Here is a 25,072-nt window from a genome sequence, read left to right as displayed (position 1 = left end):
TAGGAACTTATCTATCTATCCAAGGCTGGCCAGTAAAAGTAAACACCTGAAGGCCCCAGCTTCTGGTGGGATCTCTCTTCGACCTTTGGCTCACCTTTTAAAATCTTTGGTACAATATCTCCCCCTTTCTACTTCCTCTTTCCATGTATCAGTTTATGTCTAGTTATAGAAAAACTCTTCTTCCCTCCTTTTTTTCTTCCCTTTCTTTTGTTAATAATAGTAAAGCTCTATAAGGGCACCTGACTAACTCAGCCAATGGAGAATGAGACTCTTGGTCTTGGGTCATGAGTTTAAGCCCCACACTCGGTGTAGAGCTTACTTTAAAAAAAAAAAAAAAAAAAAAGTAAAGTTCTCATCAGAGCTTCTAAAGTGTAGCATAGAAAACCATACATCCCAAATTTTCCACTCGTAATTTCGGCCATCCACAAAGGGAGTACAGTTGAAACATAAACTGAGGAAGTGTGTGTGCCATCAGAATGTAAAATCTATGAGGGCAGGGATTTTGTCAGCCAGGAAGGGTGCTTTGCATATTAGAAGGCACTCAGGGAATGCCAGAATAATGGTTGGGGGTGGGGTGGCCACAGACTAAAAACTATTAAACTACATGGAATTCTTTACTTCTCAGTGGGTTGGTAGCCTAAAGTAATGGGAAGCTGCTCATATCTCAACTTGATCTCCCATACATTCTATCATTCAGAGTTGCTTTGAGTTCACAATTTCCTCTTTGTAAGGGACTAAGAAGAGCCACCTGTATTTAATAGATAACACCCTTCATTAACTCAGACTTGAGTGCTTTAATGAGAAGAGGGGGTAAAGAAAAATTCTTTGCCAAGATAAGTTAAATACCCATGAGCAATATGGACACTCCTAGATTCTCCTAGTTGTAAGAACATCTATTAACTACCCTTTTTCAATGTTAAGAGTGTACTTATACATACCTACATCAAGAAAATTAAATGCAATTAGACTTAAGAATCAGTGACATTACTCTCAAGCTTTAAAGTGCTTTGAAATCCTTTCGAATTTCACAAATTACTCTATATATCCTTTGTTAAACCTGCTTTTCAGGTTTGCACTATCACACAAAACCTATTCATTTAGTTTTTTTCTTCTATTACACATTTGATTATACCTGATAACATAACCACATCTTAACAACAGAAAAAGTTTTCCACGAAGGAAAGAAAAGGTTTTTCATGTATCTATCATACAAATGCACTTATCATCCACCCGTAATTTGAAGTGGGGGACGGTCTATATAGACGAAAAGCACACTAGACACAGGTTTAACCTGCCTGTACCACTGCCAATAATTGGTCCCATCTCTAAAAGTAAGACAAGTTCCTTAACCTTCAGTAGAAGTCTTCCAATGTTCATCTCTCTCTCTCCTCTAAATATCAGACCATGTATTTAATAGTCTTTTGTTCAAAGGGATGTAAAACAAATTTTTCAGTAAGGGTTATGTTTCCAAACTTTAAGGTCTTTAGATTTCAGAAAGAAATCAACTTAAAGCCAATAAATGTAATATTAATATTTCAACATACTCCGAAAAAAGCACTTTTGAGTCCATTTTTAGTAAGTTAATATTAAACTATTTAGTAAACGAGGGGTGCCTGGCTGGCTCAGTCAGTACAGCATTGTGACCCTTGATCTCAGGGTCAGGAGTTCAAGCCCCATGTTGGGCGTGGCACCCACTTAAAAAGAATAACTTAAAAAAAAACAACCACAATTTAGTAAATGAAAAAAAGCTTTCAATTTGTAAACTGTGCTTTAAATGTTAACAAACCATGTTAAATTTGTCTAAATAGATTAACAAGTTAAAATCCCACTATTGATTGTTAAACTACTGGGTTCTTGAACTTAATTATTAAAAGGGTATCATTATAAAAGGTGTATGTTATGCCAAGAAATAATAAGATATTGTAGATGTGGCCACAAGTTAGCTGCAGTTAAAAAAGAAAAATATTTACTTGAGAACTCCTCTGTGTCATGACCTACCATAATTCACAGCAAAATGTTTAGGTCTCTGTTATTTAACATTAAATTTCAAGGGAGAAATAAAACACCCTGAAGTTTGAATGAAAACTAAAAAGAAGAAGAATGAGCTACCTTATGCTATTTGTTTCTAAGGTTGTTAGATGATGCTAAAAACGAAACCTCATGATCTTTATAAAATCTGAAAATTAAATTACAGTATATAGAATACACTTCTGGAAAACTTCTTTACATCAAGAATTTAGTAAAAACTTCTTTTTATCATAACATTGATTCAACTACCCGATCAAATCACTCGAGTTAGTCTAAAAGGTGATTTTCTTTGGGGGGAAGGAGAAGATATAGCTTAAACACTGAAAAGTGTAATTCAGGTCAAATCTACACAAAGAGGCTAAACCACATCAGAGATGTTTCTTTTGAGGGGCGCCTGGCTGGCTCAGTTAGAGCATTCGACTTTTTTTTTTTTTTTTTTTAAGTTTATTTATTTATTTTGAGAGGCAGAGAGAGAGCACACACATGTGCGAAGAGGGTACGGGCAGAGAGAGAAGGAAGGAAGGACGGAGAGGGAGAGAGAAAGGGAGAGACAGGGAGGGAGAGACAGGGAGGGAGAGACAGGGAGAGAGACAGGGAGAGAGAGAGAGAAACCCAAGCAAGCCAGCTGTCAGCACAGAGCCAGAGATGGGGCTCAAACACACGAATAGGGAAATCATGACCTGAGCAGAAATCAAAAGTACGATGCTTAACGTACGGAGCCACTCAGGTGCCCCTGGAGCATTTGACTCTTGACCTCAGGATCTTGAGTTTGAGCCCCACACTAGGCGTAGAGATTACTTAAAAAAACAAAACTTTAAAAAAGTTAAGAAAAAAAGAAATGTTTATTTTGAAAAAAGATTCCAAAATGGCCAATCAGAGATATTAGCATACTTAGTCTAAAAGATCAAAAGTCATTTTCTTTTAAATCAATATTTTGGTATAAACAAGTATCAACAAACACAAATAAACAAAGATTATGAAGTACCTTTTCTTCATCTATACTTGTTAGATCAGTATGACAGTTTATACAAAAACTACAAAAACCAGTATTCTCCAAATCCACCCTATTTCCCTTCCCTGTTTGGTCTGAGTACAGGATAGTGAGATGGAAAGTAGTCGGGTTACATTTCCAGGGTTTACCTAGTTTCTGAGAATTTTATCTCATATCCCCAATTAATCCGTCCTTTTAATCCACAACTCTACTGATATGATATATAAAATATATTCTACAGTAAAACTTTAAAGCTGCTAATATATTATTTCATTTTGACCCACATTCTGAAATTAGTTCATTAAGAAAAAAAAAAATAAAAAGAATCAAGTACAATGTGGGGGAGGGGGGAATGGATATCCAGAAATAACCATATTCTCCAACATTCTCTTCCTGTTAACCATAATTTTATATGTTATGCTAAGTATCACTTGAATAAATTTTGCTATTTGAATTCTGGAATTTAAAATAAGTTTATTCTAACTCTGACACTGTCAGTTGTTTCCCAACTCATTTTTGTTTAAAATCAGTGAACTGTGAAAGGCATATTTCACAGAAAAAGTAAAATACCATGTTATATTTTAATAAGTTAATTTTACTCAACTTTACTAATTTCTTATGAAAGACCACTATAGAGTTAGAATTATACTTCTTTACTCTCTATTGTAGATAGTATCACAAAATTCTTTAAAACAGTTACATGTAATATACAAATATTCATACAATGTAGATAATGCGTGTAACTAACACCAATGAGAGTGGGGGGAAAATTCACTCTCAGTGTCATGTGCGCTAAAAGAAATGTTTACCAACCCATTTACAAGGGCATGTTTACAATTGTTCCACCATTGGCTCAATTTTTAATGAATCACCACAATCCCTAAGCGACACTATGGCAAATTCTACTCTTCAACGAGTATCACGAGACAGTCTATCAGCATCAAATTTTAATTCAAAAGACTTCGTAAAAAATGTACATTATAGGGAAAAAATGTACATTATAGGAAAACAAACTCTCAACATGAACTACTTTTTCTGACCCTTGTCAACTTGTGAATTAGTTTTTCTTAGAAGCACAGCTAGGTAGACATACCATTCCTTCAGATGATGTAATTTGTAGAGATTTGGTAATTACAATATGTTAACGACTAACATAAAATAATATTTATTGCCGTGACTATCAGACAAACTTTAAAAGCTTTCACCTATTCCTGGAGTCTTCGCAGAAATCAGACACCTGGTATGAGAAAACAGGTGTTGAGAGCTCTGCTGGTCATTTCTAAGAGATTAATGCAACATGTACAAATTCCACAGATTATATACAAAAACTGAGGAAATCTTAACCAAGGGGTACAAAAGATCACATAAAAACACAACTCCATGCTGACAATGCAACATGGAGAGCCACTGCAGAAACTGTGATAAAACTTTATGAGAGCAAAAATAAATGAAGAGGGGAAAACACAACCACCATTTAAAGAAGACACTGACAGAAGCAAAGAAGCACAGTAAAAATCAGGGTTATCCCTGGGGGGGGGGGGGGGGGGGATCTGTTGACAAAAAAAAACAAAACAAAAACAAAAACCCAACCTGTTCTAAATACTAAATTTTAGAAGTGCAATTGAAACAACACATTGCCCATTCAGGAGGCCTACAAAAATATTTCTTTAAAAAAGTTATCACCTTAATAGTGTAACTTCAACCGTATTTTTTTAAAGCCTGTACACTTGGAAAAGATTATTATAATAATTAGAATAACTTGTCTCTATTTAGAAATGCTGTTTAAAAGCAGGCCAATGATAGGAACTCTGCTATTGCACAACAGAGAAAGTAAATGAAATAATGTCCATTAACATTCAGTGTTGATGGTATGTTGCTCAATCTCCCAGAACACAGGGACTTACAGTATCTGCCCTCTACAATTTACCACTTCTACGTCCGTGCAGTAGCTCAAATAAAATGAGTTCCTGTGTTAATCCCACAATAAACCTCAGTAATTCTCACATCACAGTTGTAAAGGTTTGTTAACAAAAAGAATGTTTTTCCCAAAATAGCTACATATCACTAAGACTACTCAAATTCCTAAATAATCCTTTTACAAGTCTCCTGCCAACTTTATTTTGATACATTAAACATGTGGAGCCTATTTTAAAAGGTCTTTAACTGTGACTTCATGAAAACAGCTTCCTAGTTGTTCATCTAATGTCTTCTTTTTAAAGTTTCCACGTTGTTTTTAAGCCGACTTGAATACTTATGAATCTGGGCCGACTATCAAATGCTTAAGAAGCAGTTTTGCCAAGTAAGATGGGCAAATGTTCTAGATCTGCTAAATCGGACAATAAAGGTCAGGCAACTTAAAAAACGAAATAACTTATTTCCAACATTCACTGAGCCCCTCTTTTTTAAATTACCTTGGTGTTATTCTCACATTTAACGTTTATGAATACAACCTACTTTTGAAAGGACATTAGACCCAATTAAATTATTAAAAAAAAACTGATCTTCCATATAAAGCCAGTTAGTCTACTCTTAATGGGCCTCTGGAAGATTTGGGGTACTGATGGCAGAAGTTTCATTTAAAAACTTTTTTGCGGAAAAGAATGACATCCGAAAAGGACTGCTGGGGAAGGCAGGGAAGAAGGGCCCAGAGTCACCAAGAAGAGAAAGAAGCGATTTAGAGCTACTAAGAAGGAGGTGGTGAGAGGCAGAGAAAGAAGAACGAGAAAGATTTAACAAGGAAGTGGAGAGCAGAGTGGGGCAAAAGCTGATGAGGAAACAAATGTAAAAGGGTTTTCAAATAGGCATGATCCAGGAAGGGATGAGTTAAAGCCTGGAGTAGCCCTAGCCCCAGTGCTTTGGTGTGAAAGAGACGCTCGCTGTCTGAAGCAGAAAACAGGGGGAAAGCAGTTCACTTCCAGGCGTTGGAGCAAAGTAAAATTCCCTGCCCCGAGCCTCTCCCAGCCTCGGCCGAGAGCGGAGGCGGCGGCTGGGGAAGGGGCCTACCCAGGAGCCAGGCTCCGCGTTCTGCTCCCCCAGACTCCACGGCAGAAAGAAAAAAAAAAAAAAGGCGAGGATTAGACAGGTAGGGCCCACGACCGCAGCCCGGCGGTACCCCGAAAACGGTCCGGGGCCTCGGCGGTGCCCGCGAGCCGTTTCCCCTGCGGCGGGGCGCGGAGCGGCCTTACCTGGGGCGAGGGAGGGAAGCGAGGTCTAGGGCGTCCGTTCTCGCCCGCCGCAGAGAACCCCTGCTGCACTCAACCCAGGCTTCCGACTGAGGCGCGACCCTGCCTCAGCCGCCGCTTCCCCGTCGGGGTCTCGGCCACCGCCTCCGCCGCCTCCGGGGCTGTTTACACCGTCGGGCCCCGCACGCCGCCGCCGCCGCCGCTGCCGCCTTCTCTCCACCCTAGCGCCGTTGCCGATTCGGCCGCCGCCACCTCCTCCGCCGCAGCCTCGTCTCTCTGGAGCATCTTCCAGCCACCGAACCCTGAGAAGCAGAGAGTCCAGCCGCGCCGGCAGGAAACTCCCCCGCAACTGCTAGGGGGACCAGGCGGTCAGAACACCGGCGGCTTTTCCGCCATTGAGCAGCAGCCGCTCGGCTCCTTCTGCAACCCCCTCCCCGCACCCTCTCCTCCCCGCCCCTCGGGCAGCCCCGCCCCCAGATCCCACCCATTGGGACGGCGCGGCCTCTGGCTGCACTCGGTTGGCTGGGCGTCCCGTCAATCAGCACCCTCCTCCCACTTCGGCTGTCCCGTACCTCGGTACTCAGTTTTCCCCGCCCACAATGCCCCGCCTCTCAGTTCCTAATTTCCCATTGGGCACCAGTGACCACCTTCAATTGGCAAGGTCAACTATCCATCAAACACCGCCCACTGAGTGAGACCCAACCCTTCATTACCATTTACTTTATTCAGCCCCGCCTCTGGACGTCAGGAACCAACCCACCCTACCAGCCATAAGTAGAGATCGCCATCAATCAAATAACGCCCACCTGCACTCCGCCTCGCAAAGCCCGAACCCTAGCGATTCTCTTTTTTTATTGGTCCAAAGGGTGACCCGAATCCTCAATCATTGGCTTTCTCTGCGTGTCCGTCACTAAACCAATTTCCAAGTCCGTCACACTGGCTTTTTTTAAATGAACGCGCAAAAGGCGGGGAAGTATTCGAAAAGCGATTGGCTAGTCTTCGAAAACGGTCAAATCCAGACAGTGTGTGCGGATCCTTCCCGTTCTACGAGAATCATGCCCCTTTATTTCTAACCTCTAAGCCTTGCGTGAAACAAGCGCCATAAAGGAGCCAACGCGCTTGTGCAGTTATAGGTGTGGAAGCCTAGTCCCACCCGGAATTGCAGGGGGTTGGCTGCCGATTGGCTAACAAAGTCCTGTTAGGCCCTCATTGGAGAATATAAACGCCTCTCTTTGGCGTAGAGACGGAAGGGATGGCGCGGGCGAGGATCAGAAGCGGTCCGGGGAGAGGCAGTTGTTTTGCTTCAGCCAGCGGGAGGGGCATACGCGGGAGAGAGAAGCTCAGAACGCTGGGCTCTGGGGGAGGTGTTGCGGGGAGGGAAAAAGCCCGGATGTTTCCCAACAATGAAATCATCGCCGACCAATCAGAGCTGCTGAGCTGATATACCTGCCGGACCTGTCCGCAGTAGGGGAGGGAATGAGTTAGTGAGCGGGAAATTGGGGTATCAGGAAAGGCTGGAAAGCGAATTGAGAAAATGGGACAGGCGATCCCTTCAAGAGGGCTCTGTGCTGTTAAGGGTTATTTGTGTTCTTTCTAAGCCTGCAATGCCTGGCATTCAGCCCTTGACATTTCCATGTTTTGTTTCTTAGTCAACATTGATTTTTAAAACTCGGCCTAGTCTTTGACATTCATTCCTTCGTTCCACAATTCTTGAGCGCCTGCTATTTGCCAGGCACTATGCGAAGAACTGCAGACACAAAACTAAATTAGGCAATCCCACTACAAGATGATACATGCTATCACTGAAACATGCAAGGGATGGTAGTGACATAAAGGGATCGTCCCTGTGTATAGGTTTACTGAAGAAGGCTTCACAAAGAACAGTTTCAGTCTAGAATGAATGATTCAAGAGGCAAAGGAAGGGAGTGGACAGGATTCCTTCAGCAATCGAATTAGACTAACAGGTATTGCCAGGTTAATTCCCCCCAAAAGAAACAAAACTAAAGTGTAATTAAAGCATTCTAACACCTTAGAATACCTTTTTTTTTTTTTTTTTTTTTTAATGAAAGTGCCCTGATAAAGCATTTAAACCTTATTCACACTTTTGTGTAAATTGGTTTGGACTGACAATCGGAGCTGGCCCAGCAATGGTGAGAATGGCAAAAATAAAGACTTAATTGCAGTTCAGATTTTTTCATCTATGCCCCAATTTTGCATAATAATAGGGGTTTTCACGGTATGGTGGCTAGCGCACCAGCATCATAATCAGCTGGCGTGCAGATTCCTGGGCCCACTCACACCCATAATATCAGGGACTCTAGGGACAAGACTTAGGTGAATTTTTAAATTTTTATACACACCAATGATTGAGACCCTCTAGCATAGGTAATGGAGACACCATAAACTAAAATTTACTTGCCCCACTTCTGCATGATGGGAGGAAAAATAATAAAGAAAAAAAGAAGTAGGCCCATTTAGACTTTGCCTTTCCCTTGTCTCCCTTGTCATCATTATCACTTCTTAGGAAATATTTCTTAAATAACTTATAGAATACATTTCCTTAAATCACTTTCCTTTGTCTGACATACTTTATATAGGGGAAAAGGAGTCTAGGATCTCAGCTTCCAAAATGCGAATCTAAAGATCATAAAAATGGAAACATCAGAGGACCCTGGTCTTGAGAATCCAGGCAATCTCAGAAGGACATCAGAGAAGTTTCTTGATCTGATTGATTTCCTTCTCACTTTCCCTTGGTTGACCCTAAGACTAATACAAAGCACAATCATTTAGGTGGGCTGATGATTGCACATCGTTCATTCTTTCAATCACTAAAAGTAAAGATGCATTGGGCACCCTGGTGGCTCAGTTGTTTAAGCATCTGATTTCAGCTCAGGTCATGATCTCAGGGTTCACAAGTTCAAGCCCCTGCCTCAGGCTCTCTCCTGTCAGCATGGAGACTGCTTCAGATCCTCTGTATCCCGCCCCCCCCCCCCCGCCCCCGTCTCTGCCCTTTCCCCCACTTGTGCGTGCTCTCTCTCTCTCTCTCTCAAAAATAAATAAAAATAAAGATACATTGAATACTGTCCTAGGGGTTAAGGATACAATAGGGATAAAAACACATTTAGGTTAACTTTCTTGTATGCTTTATTGTATTAAAACACTAAACCAATAGGGGTGCCTGGGTGGCTCAGTCAGTTAAACATCCAACTTCAGCTCAGGTCATGATCTCACGTGGTTCGTGAGTTTGAGCCCCGGTGTTGGGCTCTGTGCTGATAGCTCAGAGCCTGGAGCCTCCTTCAGATTCTGTGTCTCCCTCTCTCTCTGCCCCTCCCCTGCTCACACTCTCTCTCTCTCTCTCAAAAAAAATAAACATTTAAAAAAAACACTAAACCAATAAAGAAGGTCCAACACAATTCACAAATTTAAAAGGTAAATTGGTGTGTGTACCATCATAAACATATAATGCATCATAAACATTGAGTACCATCATAGAGAGCTCTGATTCTAACTAGCTATGTGAATGCAGCTAGTCTAAGCTCTCCTAGCTTTCTTTTGTTGAGATTTAGATGTTATTAAAGGCAAAGCAGTCCCCAAAATATAATAAAAACAATACTAAATATAATGTAGAGGGGCACCTAGGTGGCTCAGTCAGTTAAGCGTCCGACTCTTGATTTTGGTTCAGTCATGATCTCACAGTTCCTGGGATTAAGCCCGGAGTCAGATTCTGCAAACTGACTGAAAGAAGCCTGCTTGGGATTCTCTCTCTCTCTCTCTCTCTCTCTCACTTTCTGCCCCTCCCCAACTCGTGCTGTCATGCTCTCTCTCTTTCTCTCTCAAAATAAATATATAAACGTTAAAAAAAAGTGAATGTAATGTAGAGAAAGTCCTGATTTTCCCAATGTAGGCTACAGTTTTCTGGTGGTCTTTTTAAAAATCATTTTATTTATTTATTATTGTTATTATATTATTATTATTAGAGAGATTGTTATAATTATAATTATATAATTATTATATATTTTATTATTTATTATATATTATACATTAATTATATTATATATTATATAATTATAATATAATTATTATATTATTATTATGAAAGAGAGAGAGAATCCCAAGCAGGCTCCACACTCAGCACAGAACCCAACTCAGGGCTCAATCCCATGACCCGGGGATCATGACTTGAGCTGAAATCAAGATTCAGATGCTCAGCTGACTGAGCCACTCAGGCACCCCGGTGTTCTTTTTTAAATAAGACATGAGATATTGGGGTGCGTGGGTGGCTCAGTCAGTTAAGAGTCTTGACTCTTGATTTCAGCTCATGTCATGATCTCATGGTTTGTGAGATCAAACCACTTTGGCCTTTGTGCTGATAGCATGGAGGCTGCTTGGGATTCTCTGTCTCCCTCTCTCTTTGCCCGTCCCCCCCCACCACCACCACCACCATACACACACACATTCTCTCTTTCTCTCTTTCACTCTCCAAATAAATAAATAAACTTAAAAAAAAAAAAAGACATCAGATATGGGGCCTCTGGGTGATTCAGTCAGTTAAACCTCTGACTTCAGCTCAGGTCATGATCTCATAGTTCGTGAGCTCGAAACCCACATCAGGCTCTGTGCTGACAGCTCAGATCCTGGAGCCTGTTTTAGATTCTGTGTCTCCCTTGCTCTCTGCCCCTCCCCTGCTCGCACTCTGTCTCTCAAAAATAAATAGACATTTGGGGCGCCTGGGTGGCGCAGTCGGTTAAGCGTCCGACTTCAGCCAGGTCACGATCTCGCGGTCCGTGAGTTCGAGCCCCACGTCAGGCTCTGGGCTGATGGCTCAGAGCCTGGAGCCTGTTTCCGATTCTGTGTCTCCCTCTCTCTCTGCCCCTCCCCCATTCGTGCTTTGTCTCTCTCTGTCCCAAAAATAAATAAACGTTCAAAAAAAAAAGAAAATAAAAAAAAAAATAGACATTTAAAAAAAATTTTTTTAAAGACATCGTATAACAATTTTTTCCAAACAACTTCGGGTGCCTTAGTATTGCTGGTGTCCTAAACCCATCCTTGATAATCCAGTACTGTCTACTTCAGGTAATTATTTTAAAGATCAAATGGGAGGTGCCTGGATGTCTCAGTTGGTTGAATGTCAGACTCTTGATTTCTGCTTAGGTCAGGAACCCAGGGTTATGGGATTGAGCCCTGCATTGGGCTCTATGCTAAGCATGGAGTCTGCTTGGGACTCTCTCTCTCTCTCTCTCTCTCTCTCTCCCTCTGCCCCCTCCCCTGCTTGCATTCTCTGTCTCTCTAAAAAGAAGGGGGGGGGGATTAAATGGGATATGGTATACAATAACAATACAGTGCCTGTCACAGTTGAATCATAATTCTTATATGTCACATAGAAGAAGTTTCATGTATTCATTCAGCATATTTATACACCTATTATATGCAAGCCATTATGCCCTCTCTGACAGGGTGCTTCAGTGTCAAACTTCAAGTAGTCCAATTTGTGCAGACTGATCCACTCCTCTCTTAAGCCCTGGAAATATTCCAGTGATAAACCTGTTTTCTTCATTAAAAAATTTTTGGTGGTGGGGGGGCGGTGCCTGGGTGGCTCAGTTGGTTGAGAGTCTGACTTCAACTCAGGTCATGATCTCATGGTTCGTGGGTTTGAGCCCCATGTCAGGCTTTTGTTGACATCACAGAGCCTGCTTTGGAATCTTTCTCTGCCCCTCCCCTCCTCCTGCTTGCTCACTCTCGCCGGCGCTGTCTCTCTCTCTCTCACTCAAGAATAAATAAACATTAAAAATTTTTTCTTTAATTTTTTTTTCACCAGTTCCACTCTACAAATACTTATTAAACAGTCACTGTGAATCAGGTATTATGGTAGATTATAGGCACTGCTGCCTTTGAAATTAGTTAACAATGAGAGGTGCCTGGGTGGCTCAGTCAATTAATCGCCTGACTTTAGCTCGGGTCATGATCTCATGGTCCATGAGTTCGAGCCCCGCATCGGGCTCTGTGCTGACAGCTCAGAGCCTGGAGCCTGCTTCAGATTCTGTCTCCCTCTCTCTCTGTTCCTCCTCCACTCCCACTCTGTCTCTCTCTCTCAAAAAATAACATAAACGTTTGGGGTGCCTGGGTGGCTCAGTTAAGTATCCAACTTCAGCTCAGGTCATGATCTCACAGTTCATGGGTTCAAGCCCCGCATCGGGCTCTGTGCTGACAGCTCAGAGCCTGGAGCCTGCTTCAGATTCCGTGTCTTCCTCTCTCTCTGGCCCTCCACTATTCACACTCTGTCTTTCTCTGTCTCTCAAAAATGAATAAATATTAACAATAAATAAATAAACATTAAAAAAAATTTTTAAAGAAATTAATTAACAATGTTATTGTGATATAAAAAGAAATATATATTTGATTTCATCCCTGGTTCCTGGCACAGAGCTCCTAAAACCCTTATCATTTTTTGAATGATAGGGGTAAGAAGAGCATTTTTGTTATTCATAAGTGGCCTTTTTTTTTTGTTTTAAGTAAGCTGTAGGCCCAAGATGGGGATTGAAGTCAAGACCTGGAGATCAAGGGTCATATGCTTTACCACTGTGCCAGCCAGGCACCCCATAAGAAGCCTTTTTGAACCCTTGAATTTATGCGAATGAGGTAACTCTTAGAAGATAGCTGGTTGCCAGAGGAAGCAACAATGTGATGAGAAGGTCAGAATTTTCAGCGCCTCCCGACTGTTGGGGAGGGCAGAGAAGCTACAAATGGATTTAATCACCCATGACCAATGATTTAATCAATCATACTTAGGCAATGAAGCCCCCATAAAAACCCTAAATGACTGGGTTTGGAGACTCCTGGGTTGGCATACACACTGAGGAGCTGAGAAGGTGGTGAGCCCAGAGAGGCCATGGAAGCTCCATGCCCCTTCCCACATAGCCTGCCCTAGGCATCCCTTCCATTTGGCTGTTCCTGAGTTATATCTTTTATAATAAACTGACCAGAGTAAATAAAGTGCTTTCCTGAGTTCTGCGAGTGGTTCTAGAAAATTATCAGACCCAAGGAAGGGGTTGTGGGAATCCCCCATTTGTAGCTGGGTGGTCAGAAGAACAGGTCACAACCTGGGACTTGTGACTGGCCTCTCAAAGAGGGGTCAGTCTTGTGGGACTGAGTCTTTAACCTGTGGAAACTGCCCTAACGCCATGTAGTCAATGTCAGAATTGCTTAAGGGGAGGCAAACAACCTGCACATTTGGTGTCAGAAGTGTTGTGAGTAGAGTAGGAAACAACTTTTCCCTTTCATTGACCACTATTACTTTCTTAGAAAGGTTCTACCCTAGGTGGCTCAGTCAGCTGAGCGTCCAACTTTGGCTCAGGTCATGATCTCACCGTCTGTGAGTTCGAGCCCCACATTGGGCTCTGTGTTGACAGCTTGGAGCCTGGAACCCACTTCAGATTCTGTGTCTCTCTCTCTCTGCCCCTCCCCTGCTCACACTCCGCCTCTCTCTCAAAAATAATAAATAAACATTAAAAAAAAAAAAGTTCATGGGGCGCCTGGGTGGCGCAGTCGGTTGAGCGTCCGACTTCAGCCAGGTCACGATCTCGCGGTCCCGGAGTTCGAGCCCTGCGTCGGGCTCTGGGCTGATGGCTCAGAGCCTGGAGCCTGTTTCGGATTCTGTGTCTCCCTCTCTCTCTGCCCCGCCCCCGTTCATGCTCTGTCTCTCTCTGTCCCAAAAATAAATAAACATTGAAAAAAAAAATTAAAAAAAAAAAAAAAGTTCAACCCTGATTTTAATGAAACCACAACATGGCTTCTCTCACTCTCTATTTTTTTTTTTTTTTTTTTTACTTTTTAAAAAAAGTTTATTTATTTATTTTGAGAGAGAGAGAGAGAGCCAGGGCGAGTGGGTAGAGGGGCAAAGAGATAGAAGAGAGAATCCCAAGCGCTGACAACTTGGAGCCTGACACAGGGCTCCAACTCACAAACTGTGAGATCATGACCTGAGCAGAAATCAAGAGCCAGATGCTTAACTGACTGAGCCACCCAGGCGCCCCAAAATAGTTTCTCTTAAAAATGTGTCTCAAACAGCTCCAGAAAGCCCTTTACGACGAAGACCCTTTTATCCCAAGGTATCTGGGATTCAGCAAGAATTAGGCCACACATGCTAAAAATTATTTTAAAAATCCATCAGAATGTTGCCCTCTGCTCCACATTTAATTCTTATTTCAACACTAAAATATTGTTTAAAGTTTTTATCATCATGAGGGGAAAAGTCTTTTTTATAAACCATGTCATAAAGTTAGAGTTGTGTTTGGCTAATAGAAAACCTAAACAGTGGCTTAAATAACTGGAGGGTGTGGGTGGTAGGTGGATTTTTTCTTTTTTTTTTAACAAGAAGTTTGGAGGTGAGCAGTTATGTCAGGGTCAGTGCTTCTACAATTATCTTGTCACCCCAAGATTGCAGGATGGTTACTGCAGCTTCAGATAAGATGCCCAAGTTCAAGGCAGTAGGGTGTGAGGACATCACATGACCACCCCTAGCTGTAAGGGAGGCCAGGAAGCTTAGGGAACTGTGATGTCATGAGTTTCTGAGAGTGAAGGTCCTCAAACTTTACCAAGCATCAGAATCCCCTGGAGGGCTTGTGAGAACATGGATTGTTAGGTCCCTCCTCCCAGAGTTTCTGATTCTGTAGGTCTCAGGTGAGACCTGAGGATTTACATTTCTAACAAGTGCCTTAATGCTGCTGCTCCTGGTACTGGTGCAGAGACCACGCTTTGAGAACCAGTGACTTAGGGTGATCATGACCCACTGCCTGACATTGGCACACGGCTGTCCAGATGCATGGCCATGTTAGCATTTATAAATATTTTTGCAGGTATCTTTCTGTTTCATCTCTGCACAGATAACAATAAACTCAAGCAGGGGTGCCTGGCTGACTCAGTCCGTAGAGCATGCAACTCTTGATCTTGGGTTTGTGGGTTTGAACCCCATGTTGGGTAAAGAGTTTACTTGAAAAATACATATATACATACATATGTACATTGGAAAGAAAGAAAGAAAGGAAGGAAGGAAGAAAGAAAGGAAGAGAGAAAGAAGGAAAGAAGGAAAGAAGGAAAATAAACTCAAGCAGAAGCAAGAGCAAGAAGTCTTTGCAGATACCAGTTGGTCCTCAATGCATCCAGCCCTGTCTTTCCCAAGCCATTAAAGATCTTAGACTCGGAGACACTGGAACTTTACAGCTTTCTAACTTCCATTAAAATTAAGTGGATCTGCTGCCATGGACAACACTTTAACTGAAGTTTATCCTTAAGGTACAATAGCTCTCCAGCTTGCATTAGTCAGAGTTCAGCAAGAAACAAATGATGCACTCAAATTAGGAATTTTGAGGAGAGTGTCATAAAGGGACTATTTCCAAAGGTGCAGGCAGGGTAGAGATAAATCATACGGTCGAATCCCCTTGGGCTAGTAATGGAGGCACATTATCACACCTGTGCCTGAAGGGATGTCGGTTGGAAAGGCTTGCAGGAACAGAGAGGTGCATGCAGAGTCCTGTGTCAAGAACTCTGATCCCCGTTGAAGGACAGAGTGAGCTCTTTCCAACTAGGGAATAAATACCCCAACCTCATCCCCTCCCTCCCTTTGATCTCATGCCAGCGCTACCCCTCGGCCAAACCCAACTAGAGCCTATTGATATTGCCCCTTCAGGTCACAGGACAGAATGGAGAAAGGTGGAGGGACATCTGGAGGGACAACAAGAGATATCCAGCACAGACATATTTGAATTTTATACCATTTATTTCTAGGTTTAGAATTAGTCTTTTTCCATAGTTAAAGAAAACTCAAATTGCAAAACAGAGTATGGTCTGAGGACCCTTGAGGGTCCACAAGGTCAAAACAATTTTCTCAATAATGGCAAGACATTATTTGCCTATTTCACTCTCATTCTTTCAGAAGAATACAGAGTCTTTCTAGAGGCTATAGAACATGTTCTATTGCAACATACTGCAATAGCAGATACAGAGTCCAACTGTCTTCCATTAAATCAGAAATTAAAGAGATCTGCAAACATAGAAGACAATGTCTCCTTCCTTACTAATATTTTTGCTTCAGAAAATACAGTTTTTTTCACCAAAAAATTCTCTTGACGTGAACACATAATGGGCTTATATTTTATGAATTAAAAAATATTTTTAAATTTCTCAATTTTAATTGCTAGCACAATAAATGTTTATAGACATAGCCTGCACAAACAAAAGCTCTTTGGGTACTTAACAATTTATAAGGCTACTGAGGAATTCTGAGAGCAAACTCTCAGAGAACTGCTCTAAATCATACCCCACATAAGGCTAGCTCCAAAGGTAGTCCAGCTTTAGCCAGTTTAAGGAGCTGGGGAGAGGGGGAAGGGAACAAAAAGGCTGACCCAGAAGGTAAAATGCCTGCCTTTCTTATCTCTACTCTCTTGTCTCCCCCTTTATTTCTTTTTTTTTTTATTATTATTTTTTAATGTTTTTATTTATTTTTGCTTCAGAGATAGACAGAACATGAGCAGGGGAGGGCCAGAGAGAGAGGGAGACACAGAATCGGAAGCAGGCTCCAGGCTCCGAGCTGTCAGCACAGAGCCCAACGCGGGGCTGGAACCCACAGACCGCAAGATCATGACCTGAGCCGAAGTCGGATGCTCAACCAACGAGCCACCCAGGCACCCCTCCCCTTTATTTCTTTTTAAAGGTACCTGGTCCAGAGACCACACTTTGAGAACCACTGACTGAGGCTAATCATGATCCATTGCCCGGCATTGGCATGTGGCTATCCAGATACATAGCCACATTAGCATTTCTAAATACGCTTAACGGCTTTATTTCTGTTTTATCCCTGCACAGTTGAAAATAAATGCAAGCAGAGGCAAAAGCAAGAAGTCTTTGCAGACACCAGTGGGTCTTCAGTGCACCAAGCCCTCTCCTTCCCAAGCCTTTACCTTTTCTGATTTTCTCTTCCTATTGAATCCCTTTGTGGCTCCAATTCTAGAACAGTTATCCTATAATAGCTCATATTATGATTATTTAGGTAATTTCTTGTTTCTGCTTCTACCCTCTCTGAAGGACATGAGTAGGAGTACACGTGTACACACAAGTACACCCACGCACAGGATGAGAAATTCTTAACTTGGGGTCCACAACGTCCCAGGGGATTGAATTCACAAGTTTAGGAACTTGGACAGGAAAAAACTTACACATTTATTTTCACTAGCCTCTAACTGAAAGTTAGCATTGCTTTCTTATAAATGTAGACAATACCACAGTAGCACCAGCAGTGTCTGTGACTTTATCACCAACAGAAACTATTGACATTTTTTTACATCCCATTAAAGTCATGGATCTCTGGAATTACCATTTACACTCAACGCTATTTTGAAATTACAGGAGTTATTAGACTTGACCCTATATCCTGTTATTTAAAGCATTCATAAGGAAGCATATATGGGGCACCTGGGTGGCTCAGTGGGTTAAGCGGTCTGACTTCAGCTCAGGTCATGATCTTGCAGTCCATGAGTTTGAGCCCCGGTTCGGGCTCTGTGCTGATGGCTCAGAGCCTGGAGCCTGCTTTGGATTCTGTGCCTCCCTCTCTCTCTGCCCTTCCGCTGCTTATTCTCTCTCTCTCTCTCTCTTTCTCTCTCTCTCTCTCCCTCAAAAAATAAGTAAACATTAAAAAGAAGAAGAAGAAGAAGAAGAAAAAGAAGCATATGTATAGGAGCTGGCTCGCTCAGTCAGGAGAGCATATGCCACTTGATCTCCTGGCTCTGAGTGCAAGTCCCACATTGGATGTAGAGCTTCTTTGGGGTGGCGGGGGGGGGGGGGGGGTGGGGGAAGGAAACATATGCATTACCGTATCACAAATTTGCCTGTTTTTTTCAATAGTTTTATGACTATTTCAATACAATTGGTTTCCTTTGAAATTTTCACGAACTTTACGTATTTAAAAACATTATCCGAGAAGGAAGCCACAGGATTCACCAAAGGGATACATAGAAAAAAAAAAAAGTATAGGGAGTAATAACCTCTGCTGCGGCGGTAATCTTCAATTCAGCAAGGACATTATTTCTTTTGTTGTGCATTGCACACAGTAAATGTCCAAAGAGCATTTACCGAATTGCATTTGGGGGATTTCAAGTAGTTCACTGGATGTTTTCCTTTTCCTCAGTGCCACTCCACCAAGGCTGGGCCAGCCCCCACCCCACTTCCTCCCGAGAGAGGAAGTTGATCAAGCTATCGCCATCCTGCCTGCAATCCCCACAGCCTTGGAGGCCAAAGCTGGCTGCCTCAGAGTCAGATGCTCCTTTGTGTTTTCAAGCGAGTGTCATGCACATGAGATGATTGAGATTACGTTACAACACAGTGGGTGGTATCAGAAACACTTTTCACTTGGAGCCCAACTCTATAGATGCTGCAAGTGTGTGCTTAGCTGGAGAAAGCTCTACTATCACCATTTATGTAAGCATTTTAGCATTTTTGCCCAAGTTCATTTACATTATTCATTTGCTTTGTTATGTTTTGTCTTCTTTTTACAATAAACTATACATTTCTGCCAACTCTTCAGCTTTTGCTTCTTAGCAGCACTGCCATTTGCTTATGCAATATGGTGGTTTGCTCATGCTTCAAAAACCCAAAGGAAACCTTGTGCTACTTTTTCCCTTATTTTTCTTCCACATCTGCAATGACTCCTTTCCTGTTTACTTGTCTGAAAGCTCTTTTTCTCCTGCTGTTAAAGCTGGGCATGAGTGCTGTTCTTAAGAATCGAAGCAGACTTTCCGACGGAGCAGACATCAAGGAGAACACAAGAGTAAAGCCACAGGTTGATTGTTCTATAAACAAGCATGCAGTGATACAGTTGTAGGAAAACTCTCAATGAAAAAGTCATGGTGAAAGGGACACCCAGGATAAGAGCTATTCGTTTAAAAGGCTTCATAATACAGGTGCTTGGATGGCTCAGTTGGTTAAGCATCCAACTTCGGCTCAGGTCATGATCTCATAGTTCATGGGTTTGAGCCCCGCATCAGGCTCTGTGCTGACAGCTCAGAGCTTGGAGCCTGCTTCAGATTCTGTGTCTCCCTTTCTCTCTGCCCTTCTCCCACTCACCTGTCTCTCTTTCTCTCAAAAATAAACATTAAAATTTCTTTTGAAGTTTTCATAGTAATGCCCACATATAATGTCCTTTAGATAAAGGGCTTATGTTTCTGGAAAATAGCAGAGACCTCAGCAGTTAGATAACTGGTCTAGAGGCAGGTATCTTATCAAGACGTGGCCACAGAAAGAGTGAAGATCAGGGTTGAGAAATTCAGGCTTTGAAGCCAAGTAGAAACGGTGACAGGAGAGGAAGCCAGAGAATCCCAGCAGAACAGCCAGAGCACGCCAGCAGCAGAAATGGCTGGAAACTAAACCCGTGAGGGGCCAAATGAAGGCTTCTTATATTCTCCCTCTGGGTGACCAGAACTTCTCTCAAAGTATGGTAGTGGGTTCAAACCTTAGACAAGGGTTCAAGCACAAAGCTGCAGAGGGTTTGGGGAAGCAAGGATAGGAAACACCTTCATAGTGAGTTTCCCTGAGCTCCATGATGGTTTTTTAAAGATCTTTTTAGGGGCACCTGGATGGCTCAGTCAGTTAAGAGCCCCACTTCGGCTCAGATCATGATCACACAGTTCGTGAGTTCCAGCCCCACATGGGGCTCTATGTTGACAGCAATGAGCCTGCTCCAGATCCTCTGACTCCCTCTCTCTCTGCCCTTCCCCCACTTGCTCACAGGCACTCTCTCAAAAATAAATAGATAAACATTATAAAAAATATTTTATTATTTTATTTTAAAAATAATCTCTACACCCAACGTGGGATTCAAACCTACAACCTCGAGGTCAAGAGTCCCATGCTCCACCAACTGAGCCAGCCAGGTGCCCCACAGTCCTTTTTTCTTTTGCTTTGTTTTCAAAAAATTTTATTAGGGAAATTTTCAGACACACACATACACACACACACACACACACACACACACAGAGTAATATTATATAATGAACCCATGTACCTACCACACAGCCTAAACAATTCTCAACATTTTGACTATACTGCTTCAACTATAACCTCCCCTCAATTTTTTTAAGGTTCAGCTGTTAGCCCTCTGATTTCTACACTATCTTCCTCAGAACTGTGCCCCATTCTTGTGACTCCAACTACCGTCTCAATGCCTCTGAGCCCCAATTGTGGAGCAACAGCCCCATCCTTTGATGTACCCTCAATGGCGTACCGCATCTGTCCATTTCAAGGTCCCACTGCACTTCGGTCTGTAGCAGATACTGTTGGCTGCCTTCCAAGCGGCCTCCCCACCTTAATGTTCTGTCCTGCTATAGAATCTCACTTAGTTGATACACCGGGGGGAGGTCTAGTAACCTTTCAGCCCTGGAGATGAATCTTCATTAGTCTAAACTGTCCATGATAGTTTCTTTCCCCTCTTTGGGTGACTGATTTAGGAACGTGCATATGTTTTCCACAAAATTCTGCCGGTAAGAGTTTTCCTTACTCTTATAAAGGAATATGAAAAAGGTACTCTCTTCCTTTCTTGGAGCCACTCACCAGCTAGGTGACTCTGAGCAAGTTACTTAACTTCTCTGTACCTCAGTTGTCTTATCTGTAAAATGGAGATGATAGAAGCAATTCATGGGGTTGTGGTAAAGAGCAAAGGAATTAATATATGCAAAGTGCTTACAACTGTATCTGCCCTATCAATAGTGCTATTATTTAGCACTATTTATTTTAACTATTATTATTATTTTGTAAGGGCGTGATGCTTGGAGCTTTGGCAGCCATCTTATGACCAGGAAAGGACAAGGCTTGAGGATACAGACCAGCTCACTATGCATGAGAGAAGAGACATGTGGAAAGGACTTTAATCATTGATGATATCAAGCTACTGAATTAAACAACCTTAGAACCACCCTACCCCTGAATTTCTCATTGAGATAATAATTTTGCTTATTATATGTATATCTTTGGTTGAATTTTCTATTTCTTGCAAACAAAAGCAGCCTAATTGATACATATGCCCCAAATCAGATTTCTTCTTCTCTAAGCCTGCCCAAGTTTATTGCCTCTGTCAAGGCATCAAATTTCCCCATTCAGTCTTCTTTATAATTCCCCATATCTAGCCAGTTTGGTCATTGTTTCCTTCTAATTTTTTCTTTCCCTCCATTAGCAAAATTACCATTAGTGGCAAAAGAAAATATAGTGCAGCTAAAGCCCTGAACTAGCCGTCATGAGAACTGAGGGGCTCAAACAAAGTGAAAACATTGGTCATGGCCAACTTTGTCTTGTTCATAGCTTCTAGAACATTGTAGACATTCAGCGTATATTTGTTGAATGAATGGATGGAGGGATAGATGGATGAAGCATTTTCAATTGAAGATATTTTATCAGAGGATAATTTTTCAGAGCAAGAAATCTTCCTCAGAGGTGCCTGGCTGGCTCAGTCAGTAGAGCACGTGACTCTTGATCTTGGGGTCATGAGTTCAAGCCCCACATTGGGCATAGTTAAAAAAGAAACAAAAACAAGTTCCTCTGCCAAATAAGTTTGTGTATTTGATTAACCATCAAACAAAATTGCTTCAGGACTCCTCAGAGCCTTCAATATGCTTCTATTCATTAAGAGAGGTGACTCTACTATTCAATGCCATCCCAGCTTCATTGACCAGAGAGGCATTTTTTTCTCAAATCACTGTTTTCTGGAGTTCCACAGAACATAGCTACAGGAGTTGATCTCAAGCTATTTTTGCCAATTTTGGCTTCAGGGAGAAGAGAAAACTCTAGAACAACCTATACCCTATATTGCTTTTCTGTCTACTCATTCTCATTTCCCACTGCAAAAAATAGTTGGACATAACAATGAAGTGTCATTCTACAGGAATATTTGGGGAGATTACGTATGCATCTATTTTTGAAATTCTAGTATGGCTTACTGATTGTTTAAATAATGTGTAAATGTCTACCATCTAAATACCTGAAAATCCCATGCTAAAACCCTATTGATGCAAATATATACTACTGCGTGTAGTAAATTAATTAAAACCCCAGAACAAACTGGGGTGCCTGGGTGGCTCAGTCATTTAGGTGTCTGACTTTGGCTCAGGTCATGATATTACTGCTCCTGAGTTCAAGCCCTGCATCGGGCTCTGTGCTGACAGCTCAGAGCCTGGAGCCTGCTTTGGATTCTGTCTCCAACTCTCTCTGCCCTTCCCTTGCTCACCCTCTCTCTCTCTCTCAAAATATAAATAAACATTTAAAAAAACACAAAAAAACAGAGCCAACCAATAATGATAAAGCTTAACTGGGCATGAAATGTAAGAATAGCAACTTTTTAAAGCCACAACCAACCTAAAACCATGCTAATGAAGCACTAAGAATAAAAGTGTCCTTCCTGAAAATTATGGGAATTTCTACCAGCCGTATATGTCCAGGTGCTATAGCAGCTGTGCAAGTCTGCTGTCTCCCTGGAAGAACACTGAATTAGTCCTCATTAAACTCTAACAAATCATAATTGTAGTTTATGAATACCAGAACTTCATAACCCTTAATAACTCAGTAGGTTTCAACTAGGCCTTAGTTTTACGTGAAAATGAATGTCATTGGAATTGGCTGAGATAATGTGTTTAAGAAGCAGACACCGTACTTCTAAGGATGACTTCAATGGGGCCTGCCTAGATTAGCACGATGTGCAAAGAGCCCATGTGTTTATCTCCCTCATATGTTGGAGGCCCTCATGGAGGGCCCAGATTAGCCTTCATATCAGGACTATTTTATTAACTGCCCCTCGTTATTGCTACCAGATTAGTCTGGATCATCATCTTCTCCCACTTAAAAGATCTAATACCTACCAGTAAGAAAAGTTACCAACTGCTAAATTAGTACCTCGCAGTTTAGGGTCTCCACACCTCTCTAATGGTGCTGAAAAGTTATCAAGGGAGGCCCGCCTGGCTGGCTCAGTTGGAAAAGCATGTGACTTGATCTTGGGATCATGAGTGTGAGCCCCACATTGTGTGTAGAGATTACTGAAAAAATAAACTGAAAAAAAAAAAAAGGATTATCAAGGGAAACTGAGAGCTATTTTCAATATTTAAAAAAGCCTAAAGGGGGGGCACCTGGGTGGCTCAGTCGGTTGAGCCTCTGACTTCAGCTCAGGTCATGATCTCATAGTTCGTGGGTTCAAACCCTGCATCAGGCTCTGTGCTGACAGCTCGGAGCCTGGAGCCTGATTCAGGTTCTGTGTCGCTCTCTCTCTGTCCCTCCCCTGCTCACGCTCTGTCTCTGTCTCAAAAATAAATAAACATTTTTTAAAAAATTTTTTAAAAAGCCTAAAGGAAAATGTGCATTTACTTGTCATAAGTGGCACTGGCCACATTTTGTGCTTTCAAGTTTGGAATTATACCAACTCAGTGAAGAAATACCAGTTATCTCCTAGTGACTTGAAGTTCAGAATGACAGTTTTATATCTTTGGCTTATAAAACATGCTAGAGCCATCCTCACCTCATGTCTTCACTGACCAAATTCTCCCCATTTTTATTTTTTTAATGTTTATTTATTTTTGAGAGAAAGAGAGAGACAGAGCTTGAGAGGAGAAGGGCCAGAGAGAGAGGGAGACACAGTATCCTAATCAGGCTCCAGGCTCTGAGCTGTCAGCACAGAGCCTGATGTGGGGCTTGAGCTCACAAACTGTGAGATCATGACCTGAGCCAAAGTCTGACACTTAACTGAGCCACCCAGGTGCCCCTGAATCCTCCCCATTTTTAAAGGATAGGCATAAGATTCCGCTCACTGAAGTCCCCAGAGATTTCCTATTACTCTTAAATTCTCCAGTACTTGGTCATTTTATTATCCTAATTTTTTTCAATGTTTAGTTTATTTTTGAGAGAGAGAGAGAGACTGCGCAAGTGCACGAGTGGGGGAGGGGCAAAGAGAGACAGACGGAGGATCCGAAGCAGGCTCTGGGCAGATAGTCCCACGTGGGGCTCAAACCCATGAACTACGAGATCATTACCCGGGAAAATCTGGTGTTCACCCATTGAGCCACCCAGGTACCCGTTATTATGCTAATTTCTTAACAAGAGCTAGTCCTACCCCTAAACATTGCCTTGTCTTTGACATCATTTCTGAATCAGCATGGTCCACATAGAATGTTCTCAACTGGATAGATCCTCAACAAGTGAAAGAAAATCACTTTTTGAATAAAATGATTTTAACTTGTAGGACAGTTGATCACAATTCATCTATTTAATTTATATAATGTGTAGTGTCCTTAAAAAAACAAACAAAAAAAGAACCCTGAGGTTAAGCAAAAGTTTTCAAACTACGTTTTTATCTCCCACATTTTTTAGTATGAATATACATGGAGAGAACACATGGAGAGAAATTGAAAGAAAATTACAATGAATATCTGTATACTCTCCACCTAGATCCAACAATTGTTACCATGTTGCCATATTTATTTCATCACTCTCCGCTGATCCGCCTATATATATTTTATACTGTTGCTGAATCATTTAAAAATAAGTTATAGGTATCATAACATTTACCCTTTAAATACTTTACTATGCTTTCCTAAGGAAGCTTCTTGTACCTAACTATAATATCATGATCATGCCCCATAAAATTAATAATTAATTCAATATTATCATCTAATAACCAGTTCTTTTTCAGTTTTCCCCCATTTGTTCTAAGAGTATCTCTTATATCTGTTTTTTTTTTTCTTTCCTGTCCATGATCCAGTAAAGTTTTATACATTGCATTTGGTTGTTATATTTTGTAGGGGAAGAAAAGGTTTTCCATATTTGGGGAGCAGCATGTCCTGGACATCATTAATCT

The 25,072-nt window shown here is 41.7% G+C and overlaps 1 protein-coding gene across 5 annotated transcripts in view; it reads right to left on the bottom strand.

The window, feature by feature from the left end:
* Positions 1 to 6,311, bottom strand: part of PPM1B (protein phosphatase, Mg2+/Mn2+ dependent 1B) — a 93,392-nt gene extending 87,081 nt beyond the window's left edge. For all 5 annotated transcript variants that reach the window (XM_043603285.1, XM_043603286.1, XM_043603284.1 and 2 more), the window contains exon 1: positions 6,205 to 6,311. The gene's annotated coding sequence lies outside the window, so the exon portion shown is untranslated. The remainder of the gene's footprint in view (positions 1 to 6,204) is intronic.
* Positions 6,312 to 25,072: the final 18,761 nt, after the last annotated feature.

Source organism: Prionailurus bengalensis, chromosome A3, assembly GCF_016509475.1.
Source record: "Prionailurus bengalensis isolate Pbe53 chromosome A3, Fcat_Pben_1.1_paternal_pri, whole genome shotgun sequence".
Lineage (NCBI taxonomy): Eukaryota > Metazoa > Chordata > Mammalia > Carnivora > Felidae > Prionailurus > Prionailurus bengalensis.
Note: the sequence above shows the minus strand (reverse complement) of the source record. Positions and strands in the feature narration are given on the sequence as shown.